Raw genomic sequence first — 25,285 nt, forward strand, 5'->3', positions numbered from 1 at the left:
TAGATTTTTTTACCTGATGACGGAATACTTCATCTACATCTACATCTACATCTATACTCCGCAAGCCAACTAACGGCGTGTGGCGGAGGGCACTTTACGTGCCACTGTCATTACCTCCCTTTCATGTTCCACTCGCGTATGGTTCGCGGGAAGTATGACTGCCGGAAAGCCTCCGTGCGCCCCCGAATCTCTCTAATTTTACATTCGTGATCTCGGGAGGTATAAGTAGGGGGAAGCAATATATTCGATACCTCATCCAGAAACGCACCCTCTCGAAACCTGGACAGCAAGCTACACCGCGATGCAGAGTGCCTCTCTTGAAGAGTCTGCCACTTGAGTTTGCTGAACATCTCCGTAACGCTATCACGCTTACCAAATAACCCTGTGACGAAACGCGCCGCTCTTCTTTGGATCTTCTCTATCTCCTCTGTCAACCCGACCTGGTACGGATCCCACACTGATGAGCAATACTCAAGTATAGGCCGAACGAGTGTCTTGTAAGCCACCTCCTTTGTTGATGGACTACGTTTTCTAAGGACTCTCCCAATGAATCTCAACCTTTTTTTTTTTGTTTTGTTTTTTTTTAGGGCGCAAAACTGCTATGGTCATTAACGCCCGGCCCGTGACTTAGGAAACAGTAAAAAACGGAAATTGAAAACCAGCAGCAATGGGAACAAAGTCATAAAATTGGAGAAACTAAAAGCAGAAGGAAGGCTTAAAAATCCACTACAGAAAGGGGTTGGTTGTCCCCAAAAAAAGCTTCAAATGACTGACGTCATTTCACTGGCACTAATAAACTGGAGAACGCGGTCGGCTGAGCGCGTGTCATCTGCTAAAGTCGACGATATATCAGGCGATAGCTGTAGACGGGAGCGTAACGGATTAAAATAGGGGCACTCAATTAAAAGGTGTCTTACCGTCCACAGCTGAGAGCAGTGGGGACGGAGTGGGGGAGGATCGCCGCTTAAAAGATGTCGATGGCTAAAAAGACAGTGCCCTATCCGGAGTCTAGTTAAAATTACCTCCTCCCAACGACGCGTTCGGGAGGAAGAGGTCCAAGCACAAGGAAGAGCTTTCACGTCCCGCAATTTATTATGGGTAAGTGTCGACCAATGCGTGTCCCATAAATGAACAACACGACGACATAAAACGTTCCGTAGATCGGCGAAGGGAATCGATTGAATAGCTGGCCGAAGAAGAGAGACTGCAGCCTTGGCTGCAATATCGGCCGCCTCGTTTCCACAGATACCAGCGTGTCCCGAGAGCCAGAGGAACGCCACCGAGACGCCCCCCAGGTGAAGCAAGCGCAGACAGTCCTGAATCCGATGGACCAGAGGGTGCACAGGATAAAGAGCTTGGAGACTGAGGAGAGAGCTGAGAGAATCTGAGCAGATTACGTACTGTATCCGCTGATGGCGGCGGATGTAGTGGACAGCCTGGAGAACAGCGTAAAGCTCCGCAGTATAAACCGAACCCTGCTCGGGAAGCCGAAAGTGATTTGGGGTGTCGCCAACAATATAGGCACTCCCTACACCTAACGATGTTTTCGAGCCGTTGGTGTAAATAAATAAATGGCCCGCATCTCGTGGTCGTGCGGTAGCGTTCTCGCTTCCCACGCCCGGGTTCCCGGGTTCGATTCCCGGCGGGGTCAGGGATTTTCTCTGCCTCGTGATGGCTGGGTGTTGTGTGCTGTCCTTAGGTTAGTTAGGTTTAAGTAGTTCTAAGTTCTAGGGGACTTATGACCACAGCAGTTGAGTCCCATAGTGCTCAGAGCCATTTGAACCATTTTGTAAATAAATGTGGCGTCCGTCATTTGTGCACATAGAGCAGCAAATGCCCGACGATAAACAAGTGTAGGGGTGCCATCCTTGGGAAATCGACAAAGGTCACGGAGCAGGCAGATCCGGGGACGGAGCCAAGGCGGTGCTGTACCCCAAGTTGTCAAGAAGGTTTTAGGAAAGCGGAAGGAAAGAGAATGGAGCAGTTGACGGAAGCGGACTCCCGGTGGTAGTAGGGAGGAGGAGCGGCCTGCATACCCTACATCAAAGGAGGCGTCGAAAAAAATGTCATGGACTGGATTAGCTGGCATGGAAGACAGATGGCTAGCATAACGACTCAGAAGGACTGCTCGCCGATTGGACAGAGGATGTTCAGCAGTCTCAGCATAAAGGCTTTCCACAGGGCTAGTGTAAAAAGCTCCAGACACTAAACGTAATCCACGGTGGTGGATAGAGTCGAGACGCCGAAGAATAGATGGCCGAGCAGAGGAGTAGACTATGCTTCCATAGTCCAATTTCGAGCGCACTAAGGCGCGATAGAGGCGGAGAAGGACCACTCGGTCCGCTCCCCAGGAGGTACCATTCAGGACACGGAGGGTGTTGAGGGATCGCAGACAGCGAGCCGAAAGATAGGAAACGTGGGAGGACCAGCACAGTTTTCTGTCAAACATAAGACCCAAGAATTTAGCGACGTCTGAAAACGGAAGGTTGACAGGACCTAGATGTAAGGAGGGCGGAAGAAACTCCTTACGTCGCCAAAAATTAACACAAACGGTGTTACTGGGAGAGAAACGGAAGCCGGTTTCGATGCTCCAAGACTGGAAGCGATCGAGACATCCTTGAAGACGTCGTTCAAGAAGGCTGGTCCGTTGAGAGCTGTAGTAGATCGCAAAATCGTCCACAAAGAGGGAGCACGAGACATCAGGAAGGAGACAATCCATAATTGGATTGATGGCAATGGCAAACAGTACAACACTCAGCACGGAGCCCTGGGGTACCCCGTTTTCTTGGGAGAAAGTACGGGAGAGAGTAGTGTTCACCCGCACCCTAAATGTGCGCTCTGCCATAAATTCGCGAAGAAAAAGGGGTAGCCGACCTCGAAAGCCCCAAGAGAACAGTGTGCGGAGGATGCCTGTCCTCCAACAGGTATCGTATGCTCTCTCCAGATCAAAAAATATTGCTACTGTTTGGCGTTTCCGAAGAAAATTGTTCATGATATAAGTGGAGAGAGCAACAAGATGGTCAACTGCAGAACGATGCTTTCGGAATCCGCATTGGGCAGGTGTTAAAAGACTGCGGGATTCCAGCCACCACGCTAAACGGTAATTCACCATACGCTCCAAAACCTTCCAGACACTACTCGTGAGAGAAATGGGGCGATAGCTGGAGGGGAGATGTTTGTCCTTTCCAGGTTTCGGAACAGGAACGACGATAGCTTCCCGCCATCATCTGGGAAAAGTACTGTGGGTCCAAATTCGATTATAAAGACGAAGGAGATAACGCAGACTATGGGTTGATAAATGCAGCAACATTTGGACGTGGATACCATCCGGTCCTGGGGCGGAGGAGCGAGAAGAAGAGAGTGCATGTTGGAGTTCCCGCATGGAGAAAACAGTATTGCAGCTTTCGCGATTTTGAGAGGAGAAAGCAAGAGGTCGCACTTCCGCTGCACGTTTCTTCGGGAGAAACGCTGGCGGGTAATTGGAAGAGCTCGAAATCTCAGCAAAGTGCTGACCCAACGAGTTAGAAATTGCGTCGGGGTCCACGAATGTATCATGCGCGACAGTGAGCCCAGAGACCGGGGAGAAACTAGGCGCGCCTGAGAACCGTCGAAGCCGACTCCAAACTTCCGAGGAGGGAGTGAAGGTGTTAAATGAGCTAATAAAGAATTTCCAGCTTGCCTTCTTGCTATCGCGGATGACACGACTGCATCGCGCACGGAACTGCTTATAGCGGATACAGTTGGCCAAAGTAGGATGGTGGCGGAAAACGCGGAGAGCACGTCGCCGCTCACGTATTGCATCACGGCATGCCTCGTTCCACCAAGGAACTGGGGGGCGCCGGGGCAATTCGGAGGTGCGTGGTATTGAATGTTCCGCAGCTGTAAGAATAACGTCGGTAATATGGGTGACCTCATCGTCGACGCTGGGAAAGTGACGGTCATCGAATGTCGCTAGAGACGAAAGAAGTGTCCAATCGGCTTGGGCAAACTTCCAGCGTCGCGGGCGCATATATGGCAGATGAGGCTGCAGTCGAAGGACGCATGGAAAGTGGTCACTCGAGTGTGTATCATCAAGGGCGAACCATCCGAAGCGCCGAGCTAGAGGAACAGTACCGACCGAAAGGTCCAAATGAGATAAATTTGTCGTGGAGACAGATAAAAATGTAGGGACCCCAGTGTTGAGGCAAACTAGATCCGCTTGGTGGAAGACGTCTAGCAATAGTGAGCCATGTGGACAAGGATGTGGAGATCCCCAAAGCGGGTGGTGGGCATTGAAGTCCCCAACCAGCAAATAGGGGGGTGGAAGCTGACCAAGAAGATGAAGGAGATCAGCTCATGCCATTGGTGTGGACGATTGAATGTATACAGTACTAAGAGAGAACGTGTATCCGGAAAGGGAAAGACGGACGGCGACAGCTTGGAAGGAAGTGTTTAAATGGATTGGGTAATAATGGAGAGTTTCATGGAGAAGAATCATGAGTCCTCCATGTGCTGGAGTGCCTTCAACAGAGGGGAGATCATATCGGACAGACTGAAAATGAGGGAGAACAAAGCGGTCATGGGGACGCAGCTTTGTTTCCTGAAGACAGAAGATGACCGGCGTGTAGGATCGTAAGAGGATCGACAATTCATCCCGATTGGCTCCAATACCGCGGATATTCCAGTGGATAATGGACATAGGGTGAACAGAAAATGGAGGAATGTGACCAAGGGTGCTGTCAACTCAACGACTGCTCAGAGCTTGCAACCGACAGCATGGAATGGCATTCAGCCGAAGGCAGAAGATCCTGATCCATAGGTTGGTCAGGAGCAGCTCCTGCCACCAGCGATCGGCCGGTTGACCGGCCACCAGCAGTGCGCCTCGGCGACACAGAAGACGGCCGAGGGCGATTTCCGCCAGGTGGTGCTGTAGATGGGACACGCCTTGGCGGAGAAGGAGAGGAACTGGGTTTCTTTGTAGCCTTCTTGGAAGTATGATGTTTAGATGAAGGAGGAACCGATGGTTGGGAAGTTGCGGTACGTAAAATCTCTTAACGAGTATGCTCTTTTTTCGAAGCCTTGGTGTCTGACTTTTGGGCTCGAGATTTAGCAGAACCCGACGAAGGGTGAGCCATAGAGTGGGTAGGCGAAAGTGGTGAGGTTGAACGGGCGGTCTTTGCGCTGGCCGATCTGACGACCGTGGCACTAAAGGTGAGGTCGCAAGTCTGCGTGGCCGCCTCCTTTGTTGGCCGAGGAGAAGCAAGGACAGTGCTGTATTTTCCTGTCTGAGGCACGGTGGGCTGTCGACTGGTGAATAATTTTCGAGCAGCAAAAGTCGACACCTTTTCCTTCACTCTTATTTCCTGGATGAGCTTTTCGTCCTTAAAAATGGGGCAATCTCGAGAGGAAGCAGCGTGGTCACCCATACAGTTGATGCAGCGAGGGGATGGAGGTGGACAAGCACCCTCATGGGCATCCTTGCCACACGTAACACATTTGGCCGGATTGGAACAGGACTGGCTGGTGTGATTGAACCGCTGACACCGATAGCAACGCGTAGGGTTTGGGACGTAAGGGCGAACGGATATTATCTCATAGCCTGCTTTGATTTTCGATGGGAGTTGAACTTTGTCAAATGTCAAGAAGACAGTGCGGGTTGGAATGATGTTCGTGTCAACCCTTTTCATAACTCTATGAACAGCCGTTACGCCCTGGTCAGACAGGTAGTGCTGAATTTCTTCGTCAGACAATCCATCGAGAGAGCATGTATAAACGACTCCACGCAAGGAATTTAAGGTACGGTGCGGTTCCACCCGGACAGGGAAGGTGTGGAGCAGAGAAGTACACAGCAATTTTTGTGCCTGGAGGGCACTGACTGTTTCTAACAACAGGGTGCCATTCCGTAATCTGGAACAAGACTTTACAGGACCTGCAATTGCGTCGACACCTTTCTGAATAATGAAAGGGTTGACCGTGGAGAAGTCGTGACCTTCGTCAGACCGAGAAACAACAAGGAACTGTGGCAACGATGGAAGAACTGTCTGTGGCTGAGACTCAGTGAACTTACGTTTGTGAGCAGACATAGTGGAAGGTGAGGAAACCATTGCGGAAGAATCCCCCATGATTACCGGCGTCTCCGATGGCGCGCTCCTCCCTTGTGGGGGCCCTCACTGAGGGCACTCCCGCCTTAGGTGATTGTTCACACCTCAGGTCACACCTCCCGACAAACGGACGGAGGGACCAATCGGCACTTTCGGAAGGTATCAGCTCGGGTAATTACCCCTCCCTGGGCCTGGCCGTTACCAGGGGGTACGTACGTGTCCTACCTGTCTACCCGGGGCGGGGAATTACGCGTTACCCCGTCACCGGCTACGCATGGAAGTGCGTGGGTCGGCCTTCAGACACGCACAGGGAGGAAAAAAGAGAAAGGGAAGGGAAAGAAGAGGGGTCTCAAACGCCGCAGCGGAGAAAAGGGCAAAGAGAAGAGGGAAGGAAAAGAGAAGGACAGAGGAAGGACGAAGACTTGCAAGTGTAGAAAGCAAGGAATTTGTAACAGTTTCGAGCGTCCGCCTCTGGACGTAGGCACAAACCATACTCCCAAAGGGGGAGAAAGGGAAGGAAAGAGCCAGAGGTGAGGGGGGGGGGGGGGTGGCGAAGATGGGGGATGGGGAAGGATGCGGAAAGGGAAGGTATGCAGCCCGGAAAGGAAGGAAGGCCACATTAGCTCGGGGTCCCGTGGTCGCTACACACGTATCCACAAAAGAGTTGTGGACCCCCTGGGAGGGAATCTCAACCTGTCACCCGCCTTACCAACAATTAATTTTATATGATCATTCAAAAATGGTTCTAATGGTCCTGAGCACTATGCGACTTAACTTCTAAGGTCAGCAGTCGCCTAGAACTTACAACTAATTAACCCAACTAACCTAAGGGCATCACACACATCCATGCCCGAGGCAGGATTCGAACCTGCGACCGTTACGGTCGCTCGGCTCCAGACTGTAGCGTCTAGAACACCACAGCCACTCTGACCATATGATCATTCCACTTCAAATCGTTCCGTAGGCATACTCCCAGATATTTTACAGAAGTAACTGCTACCAGTGTTTGTTCCGCCATCATATAGCCATACAATAAAGGATCCTTCTTTCTATGTATTCGCAATGCATTACATTTCTCTATGTTAAGGGTCATTTGCCACTCCCTGCATCAAGTGCCTATCCGCTGCAGATATTCCTGCATTTCGCTGCAATTTTCTAATGCTGCAACTTCTCTGTATACTACAGCATCATCCGCGGAGAGCCGCATGGAACTTCCGACACTATCTATGGAACTTCCGACACTATCTACTTACAGGAAATATAGTCTATGCCATACTGTTACAGGGTTTTCACAACAAGTAACGATACTTCAGTGATGTAAAAAGGAGTGTATGCCCCGATTTGTTCAGTCTTCGAAGATAACTCGTATAAATCGGAGTAATATACATTTCACGTGAGAAATTCGAGATGTATGGTCAACAACATCCCTCTCTCGGATTGGGTAAAGTGGATTCTTCAAACTGGATAGAGTCTATGTTGGGATGGAATTGCAGTTAAAGCCATACATCCACGTCACGCCTGCTTGTCTTGCAGTGTCCTGCAACCAGTGGCACGAGTGAGCATGAGTCTTTGTTCGACCGGAATTCGCAAATTAGCTTAGCCTGTGACTGGCGGTTAGTTGCAAAGAATACTCTAACCTGTCGGCTCTTGCCAGTGGCCGCGCTTACAAGTCCCAGCGGTGGGGTTTTAGAGCGACTGACTAATGAAGTGACCAGTATGTTGGGTGAGCGGCGACAGATGCAGATGTATGTGTTGTGTGAGAAGATTCAATATGTTAGGTGTTTGTGATGCACGATTATTCCCCCCACATAACCTGATCAGTTGACTGCATGGTAACAGTCTCTCTGGCCTCTGAGCGTTTGGTAGCACCAGCGTGTGGATGCTAGGGGATGGGTGAACTGTTATAGACGCATGTGCAGGTCTATCTTGACCAACGCCCACAAGACGATGTGAGGTCCGGCCGCCGCCACTGCTGTGGCTCTTAGTAGTCGGCGGACGGCACGCTCTTAGCGATTGTGAGTGTGTATGATCGCTAGGATTTTGTTACCAGATGTGTTTAGTGGAAACGTTGTGGTTCAGGAGGGTGCCTGTGTTGTCAAACGTCAGTACATACACGGACCTCACATATGTATAGCCCTACGATGTATCTGTGCGAAAATTTAGTTACTTGATTTGATAAATGATTGTGTGTGATTCTCAAACGTTGAAAATATGTCTTTATTGCGAATGACTATTGTTGTAACGTGGTGGTGTGTGTTTCAAGCAATCTATTCGACTCCTGTAAATTGTTAAACGGCTGATTTGATAGTGTAGAGCAAATGGATTATGTCCATTTATTTTTGATATCGAAATAGCGTCAGTCCGCCATTTGTCACCAGTATGAGCCGATAGGGACAGAGTATTCTGAGGGAAGATGAAAACTTCCCTCTGCATATTTGGAGACATTGGTACACACACAAAAACAGGAAATAGCCTCTTGAGAGAGACAGAGGTAGGAAGCGAGTCTGGAATTTCCTGATCAACAGAATGCTGCTACTTGATGCTTCGTTTGGGGCCGCGAGATCAAACGAGGCCGACATCCGGTCCTTGGTCGGTGGTACTTACTATCATGATCTGGAATTAGGACATTGGATGGTTTATGACCTCCCAGATGACAGACTCACATTCGGGAGACCCCAAACAGCGCCTACTACACCACAATTCATTCCATTTCTCGAGGTTTACAGTTATTACGTCATGGTAAGCGAGGGTGCGGGATGCAGACGTGAGCTCTGTCCAAGTGGGGGAGCTATGTCCCCCACAAACTGATCAAATAAAGAAGATGCATCAATATATTATTGACAATGATTTGAATTTCATGTTGTGAGATCATTCCTATCCAGCACAAACTCAGCCTTTATCCTGTCAGTTTCTTCCAGGAGGTGTGAGGACGGAGGGGGCGAAGGGTGGTTGTGGGACGTCATCTGGTGGTGGCACTGTATACTAGGTCAGTCGATCCGTGCACGTCAATCTTCCCATATGACAACACCTCCAATCTGCAGCAGTGTAATTACGTAATTAGGACACGTAATTTTGTTGACAAGATAATACTTGCACCTTCCAGTTCAACAGCTCAGCACAGACTGAATGTTTCCTGATTTAATTACTTCTTTTCGATGCATTTTGCAAGACCTGCATGTTCCGAAACAGCAGTAAATGATGAGCTTTCACCACCAAATAAAAGAGAGATCTATCCCCTGCAAATTGAATTTTACAGATAAACAATACATTATTATACTCTCTGCAGTGTAGTTGAATTTCCTGTCATGGTATCCTTCCAGTCCACCAGTTCAGTGATCTTTCCCTCCAATTTTTTCTGGGGTGGGTTTAGAGGCAGGGGGCGATGGGCGGGATTTTCTCTTTTGGTGGCAGCGTGCATTGCCTCAGTCGATCATTGCACATCAGAGTGAACAAACATGCAAACATTTTTCAACAGAACGATGCCTCCAGTCTGCAGCATTGTAATTGCGTCATTAGGACATGTACGTAGTTGCTGGACAGGATAATACATGCACCTTCCACATATACAGTTCTGCACAGACTGAAGAATTTTCGCAATCTGTTTTTTTCTTCGTGGGGATGATGAAGTGTATGAGGGGTGGGGAGGATTGTGAGATATCCCACAATTTATCAATTTAATTAGTTAGATATCAAAAGTGTGCATGTATTAGCGAGGTGGAGTGAGGTGGAGTGAGGTGGGTTGGGGTTTCCCAGTGGGTGGGGGAGGAGGGGGAAGGGACTAGGGTGTGTAGAGTTTATCAGAAGGATGGATTATCCCAAGGGGTCATGAATCAACCCCCAGAGTGTCATAAATCAGTTATCATTGCAACACCTCCTGAATGTATGCAACCAACACTAAAAAAGTGCACTCCTACCCCATTACCATACTATTCGCAGAATAGCCGCAGTTTCAACTCAACGCTAGATATACGCAACTGTTTGTCCAGAATTATCACCATGGGTAGGCGTTCGTCATGGCATCCATCTCTGCAGGAATTCGACCACGAGTTCGAGTCATGGGCCATCTACATCGCCCAGATGGAGCAGCTTTTACTGGTCTACAGCATCTCTGGTAACGACCTACAACGCACTTTTTTGTTGGCTTATGCAAGACTAGATATATACCATCGCGTACAACAGCTTAACTTGGAGGCAGAAACTCATGCTCTTCCATGAGATAGGGTCAAATTCAGTTGCCTGAATATTTTGATTGTTATGTGCACATAGCGGTAGCAAGACATAAGTTCTTCAATTGACAAAAGCTCAGTGGACAATCATACAGAGAATGGACTTCGTAGTTACAAGGGAAATCCAGGTACTGTACGTATGTGTGCAGTAATATGGAATGAAAAGCGTCATATTGAGCGTCATTAGATGGATATATGATATTAGTGCATGTTGTAGATAATGTACTCTGAACAGACTTGTTGAAATTGAAAGGTCCTTCGTTAGAAATATGTTGGCCCACCATTAGGGCTTTCAAAGAAACATTGTGTTCGGCAGCAACTCTGCAAGACCCGCCCCAAGTTTTTGCAACTAGGATAACCTGTACAGCCTCACCACCGGTCAGGACAGATTGACAGATATCGTAAAACGACCGGGCAGGGAAGCGCTGACCCCAAAAATTGCCATATGGTACCCATTGTTTTATGTCACATCCTTATCATAAATTTTATAATCGCAGGGCAACATGTGGCAACTCAGGGCACCGACCAGAAGTATGTCAATCAGTGCACAAAATGTCAATAAGCTAAAACATGGTCGTGCAGTGACTGGAGGTGAACCTTTCCTAGGCACACCATATATCAAATCAGTGTTCTCAAACGCCACTATTAGGAACTTCCTGATATCCACACTGCTTATCTGCTGGTCAGGTTGCAAATACACACAGGTTCCTCTGCCACCATCATTGACTGGCAATTATATCGGCAAGTGGGCGCTCTAACTCTTCAATCTCTGGATTTTTGGATGAGGACTTACAGCAATGGCATCGCGCATTTTTCAGGACAGTTTACCCCAGAGGTCCAGTTTGGCACTCACTCATGATGAAGTGTATGAGGGGTGGGGAGGATTGTGAGATATCCCACAATTTATCAATTTAATTAGTTAGATATCAAAAGTGTGCTTGTATTAGCGAGGTGGAGTGAGGTGGAGTGAGGTGGGTTGGGGTTTCCTAGTGGGTGGGGGAGGAGGGGGAAGGGACTAGGGGGTGTAGAGTTTATCAGAAGGACATTGAGCCTCATCTAATGAGGCTCAATCTGACGGTTTTTATTCCATATTACTGCACACATATGTGCAGTACCTGCATTTCCCTTGTACCTACGAAGTCCATTCTCAGTATGATTGTCCACTGAGCTTTTGTCAATTGGAGAACTTATGTCTTGCTACCGCTATGTGCATATACCAATCAAAATATTCAGGCAACTGGATTTGACCCTATCTCATGGAAGAGCATGAGTTTCTGCCTCCAAGTTAAGATGTTGTACGCGATCCAAGTAGTGGACGCACCCACTAAGAAGGCACCTCTTCATCACATTGGGACTGAAGAGACATGACTGCACCCACCGCCCACTCCTTTTGCTTTATCAGATTCCTTGAGAAGTTGCTTGCAAAATTCATCTCAGTGTTTTCCCAACTAGGATCAGGTGTTATGGAATTTGAAACACATGTAGCGCTACCTCCATTCAGAACCCCAAAATTCTCTAAAGCACAAAATGTGCCTTTTACCTTATGAGACAAGCTGCAACTTGAATTACGATTACAGAATGAGGTAATCCTTACCCCACTCTCAGTGGACCACGCCAATAGTCATAGTAGAAAAGCTGAACGGCGCTCTATGCGTATGTGGTGGTTTGAAGAATACAATAAACTTCCAGTCCATGGCAGACTCAAACCCAATTTCAAAGGTGGAGGACATCTTTCCCACCCTGAGGATGGAAGTGTTGGTTCAAAAGGCTCTGAGCACTATGGGACTCAACTTCTGAGGTCATTAGTCCCCTAGAACTTAGAACTAGTTAAACCTAACTAACCTAAGGACATCACAAACATCCATGCCCGAGGCAGGATTCGAACCTGCGACCGTAGCGGTCTTGCGGTTCCAGACTGCAGCGCCTTTAACCGCACGGCCACTTCGGCCGGCATGGAAGTGTTTTTGGTAAAGTTGACCTGAGAGACGTGTACCTTCATCTTTCCCTGGATGCTGTGTCCCAGTAGAAGCTAGTAATCAGTACACCATTCGGAGTTCAATTGTACAACTGCCTGTCATCCTAAGTGTCTGACACCCTGCCCATTTTCCAAAGGTATCTCAAACATATCATTTGTGAAGTTCCACATACAGTCAGCTACCTTGACGACAGCGTCACAGTGGGCAAAAATGCTGAGAATCAGGCTAACAATTTAGAGGCATTGTTTTCAGTATTCCAGAAAGCAAACTCTAAGTGCAAGGAGGAAAACTGTAACTTCTTTGCAGCACAGGTCGAATATTTCGGGCACATCCTTTGTGCTAGAGGCATTTGTTCCACACCCCGGTACATGGAGATGGTCCAGAAATTGCCAGAAATTCATACCACAGGCTGCAGTAATTACAGTACCTCCTCATGACCTGCCGAGGAAAAACGTAAAGTGGTACTACACGCCAGCATGTGATAGGACTTCCAGAAAATTTAAACTGGCCATCCTCCAGCACATGTGTCTCACCACCCATGATCCATCCCAGCTGCTTGTCTTAGCAACAGATGCTTCCGACTATGGAATGGGAGCAGTTCCACCCCACATTATCAATGGGGCGAAGTGGTCCACTGCATTCGTCTCATGTACTCCGTCCACTGCTCAACGAATCCATAGACAAACTGAGAAGGAGGCGCTGGCCATCATCTTGGGCCTCAAACGTATTCACGGTTACATATATGGTAGAAAATTCACCTTTATGACTGAACATAAGCCGTTCTTATCCCTTTTGAAGGCTTCAACATCTATACCCAGGAAGATGACTTGCAGCCTGTACCAGGGACACTATTTTTATCCAAGTATGATTATGACGTCTAAGTCTGTTCCACCACATAGGATGCAAATTCCAACCTTGTGTCTTACTTACTCGTAGGTCAGAACTCAGTAATTGGCGAGGATCCAGAAGTATCCAGAATGAAATTTTCACTCTGCGGCGGAGTGTGCACTGATATAATATCTTTTCCCTCCAGGAGCGCTAATCTTGTAAGTTTTGCAGCAGAGCTATTGTGAAGTTTGGAATGTAGCAAACAAGGTACTGGCTGAAATAAAGCCGTGAGGTTGGGGGATGAGTCGTGTTTGGTTAGGTTAGTAGGTAGAACACTTTCCCGCGAAAGGAAATAGTCCTGATTTCGAGTTTCGGTCTGGCACACAGTTTCGGTTTGCTAGGAAGTTTCGTATTGGCGTAGCTTTCCATTTGGCCTGCAACAGCCTAACGGAAAGATATGTCTGCACATTCAAGAATCATATCGAACGTACACCTCCACCAATCTCAGGACGAATTTTTGGCCTTGTTCCTAGTTTCATATCGTCCCCTTGCCGCAAGACAGGGACTCGCCAGCAGAGAAACTACATGGTCGACCTTAGAGATCACAACTTCGCATCATCCACCGGTCAGTCAACCAGCAACCATAACATAAAACGAATCACTACCGTTATCCTCTTCACGATCCTCTCTGGGCCCGTGTTTTTTAGGGGAATCCAAAATCGTCTCCCAATAACAATAACAAAACCCCTCAAGAGAGTCGTGGCTGAAATCCCACTGTCAAACAGCATCCACTGCCAGATACACATAAACCAAATGCGACTCAAAAAGGGAAAATTCCAAGTGCGCAACTATTACCAGTCTATTTCTTTTCCAAAGATGGAGACAGTGGAGAAGCCACAAAGAGGCACAGAAGATCATCTCAACCACAGCTATTAACCAGTTCTGCAGGCCACTCGGCACCTGCAGAACCAACGCCGTTGGAAGTGGAAGTCCTTGTGGAACCCTCCCTGCTCACCTTCGGCGACTTTGCGTAGCTGGAAGATGGCGAGATAAGCTCCGCGCTCCGCGTCCCTTCCAGGGGGAAGGATATATTATATCGCAGCTTTACGCCTGCAGGTTTCAGCACTCCAAACATCTCAGCGTCAGGGGTTTCTTCGCCTATTGGACAACGACTTGTCGCCGAAAAGCAGATTTCCTGGTTTTCCACTGCCCTAGCGGCGCCACCAGAGGTCGCGGGTCGCGGAAACATACTTCCTTCCGCAATATACGTGACACAGATTAGATCCAAAGACATCCTTCCGCCAGACGATACTTAGGCCGCCTCACAGTAGTAGTTCACATACGTAGTTCACTACGAGCCAGGACTCGAGTTCGGACATCCAGCCCAACATCGAATTCGTGGTCTCCGCCACCAACCAGCCGCGCCGCTATGAACAAAGTCCTGGGCCGCCATGTTGCCGCTGACGGGTTTGTCTACGTGGTTGTGGATGTCGTAAAACTTTGCTTAAAATATTCTTGTACTATATTGACTGTACACTGTTCCAAGGGAACTTCGACTCCATGCATAGACGGAAGAACTGAACATTTAGTTGAGCTTTGCTTCAAGACAGCCTGAACTTGACAAAACATTTTCATTTTGCGCCTTCCGGCAGTGACTTTCAATTGTCAATCTTGTGTAATTATTCAGAGTAGACGAAACTTTTTTTTTTTTATTAAACTTCTTGACTGCTCATTGAGATTGTTTGTGTCGCCTACGGCAGGTTCTTCAGTGCCTGTCTTCAATATTGTTGTGCGCCTCCATGACGGTGTCGAGTGAAACTTGCGAGCCTTGTATCTCCTTCCATGCAATAGCCGGGAGTTTTGGGTGTCAGTGGAGAGGCAATCGATTCTGATGTCTGAATTACGAATTCAGCTTTTAATTATACTACGAGTCGTCATCTCCATCACGTCGAAATGGACTCAACACACATCGAGGTAGTTGCCCATAGTTCAGTTGCTCGAGAGTGTTGAAGTTTTCAGAACCACCAAAAATAAATAAAGGACTTAAAGGAGATGTACCTGCTGCATGATGCGACATAGAAAATACTCTGAAAAAGTCTTATGTGTGAACAGACAAAGATAAACGCATAATGCCGCCAATTTTATTATATCTTCACGATATCCTCATGCAGGAAAAATAATGTTCTCCTCCACCTTCCCCTTGCATAAGTTTCTTTATCACTAACTAGCTGAGTGCCCGGCGTTGCCCAAGTATGTATTTTTTCCAGCCTTCTTTTAGTTCATTTCTTCCTTCGCCCTCTACATCTGTTCAGCTCCTCCTTTCCCCCTGCTCCACCACTTCATCACCTCTACCCCAGTAGGAGGCTGGTGGTTCTTACCCTCACAGTATAAACACTCCTGGAAATGGAAAAAAGAACACATTGACACCGGTGTGTCAGACCCACCATACTTGCTCCGGACACTGCGAGAGGGCTGTACAAGCAATGATCACACGCACGGCACAGCGGACACACCAGGAACCGCGGTGTTGGCCGTCGAATGGCGCTAGCTGCGCAGCATTTGTGCACCGCCGCCGTCAGTGTCAGCCAGTTTGCCGTGGCATACGGAGCTCCATCGCAGTCTTTAACACTGGTAGCATGCCGCGACAGCGTGGACGTGAACCGTATGTGCAGTTGACGGACTTTGAGCGAGGGCGTATAGTGGGCATGCGGGAGGCCGGGTGGACGTACCGCCGAATTGCTCAACACGTGGGGCGTGAGGTCTCCACAGTACATCGATGTTGTCGCCAGTGGTCGGCGGAAGGTGCACGTGCCCGTCGACCTGGGACCGGACAGCAGCGACGCACGGATGCACGCCAAGACCGTAGGATCCTACGCAGTGCCGTAGGGGACCGCACCGCCACTTCCCAGCAAATTAGGGACACTGTTGCTCCTGGGGTATCGGCGAGGACCATTCGCAACCGTCTCCATGAAGCTGGGCTACGGTCCCGCACACCGTTAGGCCGTCTTCCGCTCACGCCCCAACATCGTGCAGCCCGCCTCCAGTGGTGTCGCGACAGGCGTGAATGGAGGGACGAATGGAGACGTGTCGTCTTCAGCGATGAGAGTCGCTTCTGCCTTGGTGCCAATGATGGTCGTATGCGTGTTTGGCGCCGTGCAGGTGAGCGCCACAATCAGGACTGCATACGATCGAGGCACACAGGGCCAACACCCGGCATCATGGTGTGGGGAGCGATCTCCTACACTGGCCGTACACCACTGGTGATCGTCGAGGGGACACTGAATAGTGCACGGTACATCCAAACCGTCATCGAACCCATCGTTCTACCATTCCTAGACCGGCAAGGGAACTTGCTGTTCCAACAGGACAATGCACGTCCGCATGTATCCCGTGCCACCCAACGTGCTCTAGAAGGTGTAAGTCAACTACCCTGGCCAGCAAGATCTCCGGATCTGTCCCCCATTGAGCATGTTTGGGACTGGATGAAGCGTCGTCTCACGCGGTCTGCACGTCCAGCACGAACGCTGGTCCAGCTGAGGCGCCAGGTGGAAATGGCATGGCAAGCCGTTCCACAGGACTACATCCAGCATCTCTACGATCGTCTCCATGGGAGAATAGCAGCCTGCATTGCTGCGAAAGGTGGATATACACTGTACTAGTGCCGACATTGTGCATGCTCTGTTGCCTGTGTCTATGTGCCTGTGGTTCTGTCAGTGTGATCATGTGATGTATCTGACTCCAGGAATGTGTCAATAAAGTTTCCCCTTCCTGGGACAATGAATTCACGGTGTTCTTATTTCAATTTCCAGGAGTGTCTTTCCAGAACGTTATTAATACATGTGCCCGGCATATTGTCGGTGGAACAGCGACTAATTCAGTATATGCTTTAATCTTTACTAATATATATACGAGTAAGTGTAACAAACACGTGTATCATCTTCGATTTACGGGGCGAGATGGCTCAGTGATTATCACACTGGCCTCACATTCGGGAAGACGACGTTTAAAGCCCGAGTCCGGCCATCCTTATTTAGGTTTTCCATGATTGCTTCAGGCAAATGCCGGGAAGGTTCCTTTGAAAGCGCACGGCCGATTTCCTCCCTCATCCTTCCCTAATCCGATGGGACCAATGACCCCGCTGTTTGGTCCGCCCCCCCTCCCCCCCGATCCTCCACTCCCCCCCCCCCCCCCCACCAAGTCGACCAACCAACCAACTTCGGTTGAAATTTTTACTGGGGTTCAGGATGAGCTTATTATCCGTGGCTTTTCCCGCGTATACATATGTAAAATACATTTCACATATATTAAACGTATCACACATATGAACAACGAAAACGTAGTAAGCGATAATTCTTTTCCTTTCATTTTTTGTGCGGGTTGCTAGCGACGAAAAGTTTCTTAAAAGTTTGAAATAGTGTGTGTAGTTTGTAGCAAGTGAATAAGTGCTCTCATTATCAATTATGGGCTACTTAGCTTTTTCATCTTCAACGCCGCTACTTTGATAGATAGGTGGTTCTTACCCTCTCAGCGAATCTTCTGAGACAGTAAATGATGTGCATACCAATTTTGGTTGAAACCGATCCATTGGTTTAGGAGGAGATGTAAAAACTACATGTGTTGTTGTTGTGGTCTTCAGTCCAGAGACTGGTTTGATGCAGCTCTCCATGCTACTCTATCCTGTGCAAGCTTCTTCATCTACCAGTACCTACTGCAATCTACATCCTTCTGAATCTGCTTAGTGTATTCATCTCTTGGTCTCCCTCTACGACTTTTACCCTCCACGCTGCCCTCCAGTACTAAATTGGTGATCCCTTGATGCCTCAGAACATGTCCTACCAACCGTTACCTCCTTCTAGTCAAGGTGTGCCACAAATTTCTCTTCTCCCTAATTCTATTCAACACTTCCTCATTAGTTAGGTGATCTACCCATCTAATCTTCAGCATTCTTCTGTAGCACCACATTTCGAAAGCTTCTATTCTCTTCTTGTCCAAACTATTTATTGTCCACGTTTCACTTCCATACATGGCTACACTCCACACAAATACTTTCAGAAAAAACTTCCTGACACTTAAATCTATACTCGATGTTAACAAAATTCTCTTCTTCAGAAACGCTTTTCTTGCCATTGCCAGTCTACATTTTATAACCTCTCTACTTCGACCATCGTCGGTTATTTAGCTCACTAAATAGCAAAACTCATTTACTACTTTAAGCGTCTCATTTCCTGATCTAATACCCTCAGCATCACCCGAGTTAATTCGACTACATTCCATTATCCTCGTTTTGCTTTTGTTGATGTTTATCTTATTCATACGTACTTATATGCATACTTACTGACATTCATTTTTGTAATAACCAGGGATTATAATTATAACATTTAACTTTATAGTCCCTATTTAGTTGTTTTTTTGTCGCTTCTGTTTCGCGACCAGTAGCCTAAAATTATAAACTATAAGGTCTTGGCACTAAATACAGTTTTTATTTCGAAACATGCTTGTGGAAAGTATGGAAACTTAAACTATTAAATTACTTGTAACTTTGTTGCGTATATTTAGCAAAATTTAGAAAACGATTCTTACGTCTTAGGAATGTCATGGTAGCTAAGGTGAAATGGCTGCGGAAAACTGTACGAAATCTAAAGAGAAATGGACGTCGGAAGATCTGAAACAGCATATAGAAAAATGAAAACAATCTTCGGTGAAATTACACTGAGATGACAAAACCCATGGGATAGCGACATGCACATGTCAGATGGCGCTAGTATCGCGTAATCAAGGTATAAAAGGGTAGTGGATTGGTGGAACTGCGATTACTGCTTAGGTGATTCACGTGAAAAGGTTTCCGACGTGATTATGGCCGGACGATGGGAGTTAGCACACTTCTAACTCGGAATGTTAGTTGGAGCCAGACGCATGGGATATTTCATTTCGTAAATCGTTAGGGAATTCACTATTCCGAGATCCACAGTATCAAGGGTGTGCCGAGAATGTCAAATTTCAAGCATTGCTTCTCACCACGAACAACGCAGAGGCCGACGGCCTTCACTTTACGACCGAGAGCAGCGGCGTTGGCATAGAATAGTCAGTGCTACCAGACAAGCAAGACTGCGTGAAATATCCGCAGAAATCAATGTCGGATGCACAACTGACGAATTCGTTAGGACAGCGCGGCGGGATTTGGCGTTAATGGGCTATGACTGCAGAGCGACCCATGCGAGTGGCTTTACTAACAGCACGACATCGTCTGCGGCGCCTCTGTTTTGGTCTTGGTTATATAGGTTGGACCCTAGACGAATGGAAAACCGTGGCCTGGTCAGATGAGTCGCGATTCCAGTCGGCCAGAGCTGATTTTAGGGTTCGATCGTGACGCAGACCCTACGAAGCCATGGACCCAAGTTGCCAAAAAGACAATGTGGAAGCTGGTGGTGGTTCCATAATGGTGTGTGCTTAGTTTACATGGAATGGATCCAACTGAACAAATCATCAACTGGAAATGGTTATGTTCAGCTACTGGGAGACTATTTGCAGCCAAACGATGATGGGTTGTTTTTTATGGACGAAAATGAGCCATGTCACCGGGCCACTATTGTTTTCGATTGGTATGAAGGACATTCTGGGCGTTCGAGCGAATAGTTTGGCCACCCAGTTCAGCCGACATGAATTCCATTGATCATTTATGGGACATAATAGAGAGGTCAGTTCCTACACAATATCTGGAACAGGCAACACTTTCTCACATTATGGACGTCTGTAGAGGCAGCATGGCTCATTATTTCTGTAGGTGACTTCCAACGACTTTCTGAGACCATGGTACGTCGAACTGCTGTAGTACTCTGGACAAAAGGAAGTCCGACACGATATTAGGAAGAATTCCATGACCTTTGTCACTTCAGTGTAAAGGAAGAGGCGTCAGCATTAAACGTGCAAGAGGAATGCCATTCCTAAACGCTGTGAAGGGAGCTGATAGGTGTAAAGAGTACATCGTTGAACTCCAACAGTAGGAGTACCTTTCTGATGACGTGATTTTAGAAGAAATGGTAATCGATGTGCAATACGTAGCTAATCCAGAATTAGAGTCAGCGTTTAACAGAGGTTTGGAACTTCTGCGATCAAATAATGCACAATATATGGATAATATCCCTACGGAATTTGTAAAATTATTGGGGGCAGTGGCAACCAGACGACTACTCTCGTTTGTGTGGAGAATCTATGAAAAATTACATACACACAACGACGAAGATAGGAAGGACAAGTAAATGCGAGAACTACAGCACAATGAGCTCAAAACCTTTTGCTTACAAGATACTGAAGAGGATAAATGCAGAAGAATAAAAGAAAGACAGTACCTGCTACGTGATGTTAAGTGCATCTTTAGGTAAGGTAGAGGCACCAGAGCGGCAGTTTTCAAGTTGCACTTGGAGGCAAGATATGCGAAAAAATTGATACACATTCATTCATAGAATTTTTTTTGCTTAGAAAAAGAGCTCGACAACATAATTTGGTGCAAGATGTTGTGATACTTGAAAAAAGAGACAGCATTGGTCGTATATTTTTACTATTGCAGAATCGATTTTCTGTCACTGAGTGACCATCTTCAGTGCTAGAAGTTAAAAAATTTTTCACATTACGATCAGAGAGTACAACATAGAAAATCACAATTACATCTGTATATGAACATTACACTTGTTAGAAACAAACCTATATTGTATAACTTAAATTGGGATGCACTGTTGACACTATGCATTACGGCGATCACATAGACTGAGGTCGCTGTTTACCTGCACTTGTTCAGCAGACCTCGGTGTGACGGGGCTTGACACGCCCTCTATGTGACATGTGTCACGTGAAGACATAGTATTATTGGTTTTGCGAATTATTAACACTAAATAACTCTTGTACTTTTGTGAATGGTGTAGTAATTCAAATTTAAAATGTACGTACAACACATAGCAGATGCAGGAGAATATCTAAAATACATTGGCATATTGTTTTTTATAAACTATGAAACATAAAATAGATCGATGATAAGTTATTAGAGTGCAGAACATGTAAAAAGCAAAAGACAATGCCAAAGAATAATAAATGAACAACATAAAAAGAGGCGCAACACACGTCTTTCTTAAAAAACGTAACACCCACCATCTGGCGTGGGAAGTCAAAAGTACAACGTTCGTAATTTAGGTAACAAACGTTAATATCAAGGAGTCAATATATAAAAAATAATAACATTAATACCAAGGAGTCAAATATATTAAAAATAATCACATTACGAGACTGCCGTTACTTAATAATTAAATTAAAACGCCGTGCAAATGTAAGGTGCGAACAAGTAGTATACATCAATCATCGAGACACCAACATGAGGAAGGACAAGTAACAGTGTCACTTATACCAAAATGTACATCGTACTTTAGAGAAATTAAACATAGACTATGCACGATATCCAGCACTTATTCAAATAGCAAAAGAATTGTTAACCTACATTAAAAATAATTACGTAAAGTGATAACCGGTTTGTATTACTTTGTGTCAACGCCTACGAGATGTCGACTGTCGTAAAATTATGTTCAGTAGGCGTCCATAAGTTCTGTAAATTACAGAACAAACAAGAAAGAAGCATCTTTTAAAAACCGAAATTAGTAATGTTATTAAAACAAACTAAAAACATGTGTGTCAATGTGTTGAGACAGTTGAAATAGCGACCATTATACGTGTTCTCGTAGCGACTATGACTGAGGCGTTGTATATAAGGGATAACAAGCAGCTGACTATGAAATGCAAATTGTGATAAATGACCACAAGTTGACTTTATATACAACGCCTCAGTCATAGTCGCTACGAGAACACGTATAATGGTCGCTATTTCAACTGTCTCAACACATTGACACACATGTTTTTAGTTTGTTTTAATAACATTACTAATTTCGGTTTTTAAAAGATGCTTCTTTCTTGTTTGTTCTGTAATTTACAGAACTTATGGACGCCTACTGAACATAATTTTACGACAGTCGACATCTCGTAGGCGTTGACACAAAGTAATACAAACCGGTTATCACTTTACGTAATTATTTTTAATGTAGGTTAACAATTCTTTTGCTATTTGAATAAGTGCTGGATATCGTGCATAGTCTATGTTTAATTTCTCTAAAGTACGATGTACATTTTGGTATAAGTGACACTGTTACTTGTCCTTCCTCATGTTGGTGTCTCGATGATTGATGTATACTACTTGTTCGCACCTTACATTTGCACGGCGTTTTAATTTAATTATTAAGTAACGGCAGTCTCGTAATGTGATTATTTTTAATATATTTGACTCCTTGGTATTAATGTTATTATTTTTTATATATTGACTCCTTGATATTAACGTTTGTTACCTAAATTACGAACGTTGTACTTTTGACTTCCCACGCCAGATGGTGGGTGTTACGTTTTTTAAGAAAGACGTGTGTTGCGCCTCTTTTTATGTTGTTCATTTATTATTCTTTGGCATTGTCTTTTGCTTTTTACATGTTCTGCACTCTAATAACTTATCATCGATCTATTTTATGTTTCATAGTTTATAAAAAACAATATGCCAATGTATTTTAGATATTCTCCTGCATCTGCTATGTGTTGTACGTACATTTTAATTTTGAATTACTACACCATTCACAAAAGTACAAGAGTTATTTAGTGTTAATAATTCGCAAAACCAATAATACTATGTCTTCACGTGACACATGTCACATAGAGGGCGTGTCAAGCCCCGTCACACCGAGGTCTGCTGAACAAGTGCAGGTAAACAGCGACCTCAGTCTATGTGATCGCCGTAATGCATAGTGTCAACAGTGCATCCCAATTTAAGTTATACAATATAGGTTTGTTTCTAACAAGTGTAATGTTCATATACAGATGTAATTGTGATTTTCTATGTTGTACTCTCTGATCGTAATGTGAAAAATTTTTTAACTTCTAGCACTGAAGATGGTCACTCAGTGACAGAAAATCGATTCTGCAATAGTAAAAATATACGACCAATGCTGTCTCTTTTTTCAAGTATACCTGTTATCTGGTCGTTGTGCACAAGACAACATGGAGTCGCCAATCAATAAGATGTGATGTAACGGGCGAGTTGTGGGGCCCTGGAAGTATTTTAAGTTCCGAGTTGGCGACCACCGCTCGCGCCACTTGGGAAGGCGCGGCTCGTTAGCAAGCGCGTGATGCCGCACAAAGACCGGACCACGTGGTCCATCGAGCACGTGGCTGGGAATTCCACGGTGACGCTGTGTCCATCAAGGAGACTTGTACGCCGGGAGAGCCAAAGATGGCGGCCTTTTTGAAACCATCATGGCAGACATTTCACAGTTCGTATAGAAATTAATAGTAGCCAGATGAATCATGATACCTCAAAAAGAAACATGTATGTTACTATTATTTGCACAACTATTCTGACGGTCTAATCGGATTTTCATTATCTTTATTAGTTTAGAATCTAACTGTAAATACCGAGCAACGAATTTTCAAAATCTAAACGCTTCATCCGATTTCGTTGATCGACGTGTCTTTAGAAAGCTATTAGTGTAAACATAAATTGTATAAATTACTGGCATTTGACTTGAATAGTACATAAGTTATTGAAGGTCAAAGTGGGCGATTACTATTGTTCGCGTCAGGCCATAACTACTCCACAGTTACATGAGAACACAGTTCCAGCATATATATATATATATATATATATATATATATATATATATATATATATACTGATGGAAATGGAAAAAAGAACACATTGACACCGGTGTGTCAGACCCACCATACTTGCTCCGGACACTGCGAGAGGGCTGTACAAGCAATGATCACACGCACGGCACAGCGGACACACCAGGAACCGCGGTGTTGGCCGTCGAATGGCGCTAGCTGCGCAGCATTTGTGCACCGGCGCCGTCAGTGTCAGCCAGTTTGCCGTGGCATACGGAGCTCCATCGCAGTCTTTAACACTGGTAGCATGCCGCGACAGCGTGGACGTGAACCGTATGTGCAGTTGACGGACTTTGAGCGAGGGCGTATAGTGGGCATGCGGGAGGCCGGGTGGACGTACCGCCGAATTGCTCAACACGTGGGGCGTGAGGTCTCCACAGTACATCGATGTTGTCGCCAGTGGTCGGCGGAAGGTGCACGTGCCCGTCGACCTAGGACAGGACCGCAGCGACGCACGGATGCACGCCAAGACCGTAGGATCCTACGCAGTGCCGTAGGGGACCGCACCGCCACTTCCCAGCAAATTAGGGACACGGTTGCTCCTGGGGTATCGGCGAGGACCATTCGCAACCGTCTCCATGAAGCTGGGCTACGGTCCCGCACACCGTTAGGCCGTCTTCCGCTCACGCCCCAACATCGTGCAGCCCGCCTCCAGTGGTGTCGCGACAGGCGTGAATGGAGGGACGAATGGAGACGTGTCGTCTTCAGCGATGAGAGTCGCTTCTGCCTTGGTGCCAATGATGGTCGTATGCGTGTTTGGCGCCGTGCAGGTGAGCGCCACAATCAGGACCGCATACGACCGAGGCACACAGGGCCAACACCCGGCATCATGGTGTGGGGAGCGATCTCCTACACTGGCCGTACACCACTGGTGATCGTCGAGGGGACACTGAATAGTGCACGGTACATCCAAACCGTCATCGAACCCATCGTTCTACCATTCCTAGACCGGCAAGGGAACTTGCTGTTCCAACAGGACAATGCACGTCCGCATGTATCCCGTGCCACCCAACGTGCTCTAGAAGGTGTAGGTCAACTACCCTGGCCAGCAAGATCTCCGGATCTGTCCCCCATTGAGCATGTTTGGGACTGGATGAAGCGTCGTCTCACGCGGTCTGCACGTCCAGCACGAACGCTGGTCCAACTGAGGCGCCAGGTGGAAATGGCATGGCAAGCCGTTCCACAGGACTACATCCAGCATCTCTACGATCGTCTCCATGGGAGAATAGCAGCCTGCATTGCTGCGAAAGGTGGATATACACTGTACTAGTGCCGACATTGTGCATGCTCTGTTGCCTGTGTCTATGTGCCTGTGGTTCTGTCAGTGTGATCATGTGATGTATCTGACCCCAGGAATGTGTCAATAAAGTTTCCCCTTCCTGGGACAATGAATTCACGGTGTTCTTATTTCAATTTCCAGGAATATATATATATA

At 46.6% G+C, this 25,285-nt stretch overlaps 1 long non-coding RNA gene across 1 annotated transcript; it reads left to right on the forward strand.

Annotated features, from left to right (window-relative positions):
• The first annotated feature begins 22,447 nt into the window (after nt 1-22,447).
• Nucleotides 22,448-23,192, forward strand: LOC126249773 (uncharacterized). Its single transcript, XR_007545658.1, has 3 exons — nt 22,448-22,727; nt 22,844-22,970; nt 23,069-23,192. It is a non-coding gene; the product is annotated as an uncharacterized LOC126249773 (long non-coding RNA).
• Nucleotides 23,193-25,285: the final 2,093 nt, after the last annotated feature.

The sequence above is a fragment of the Schistocerca nitens genome, chromosome 3 (genome assembly GCF_023898315.1).
Source record: "Schistocerca nitens isolate TAMUIC-IGC-003100 chromosome 3, iqSchNite1.1, whole genome shotgun sequence".
Classification (NCBI taxonomy): domain Eukaryota; kingdom Metazoa; phylum Arthropoda; class Insecta; order Orthoptera; family Acrididae; genus Schistocerca; species Schistocerca nitens.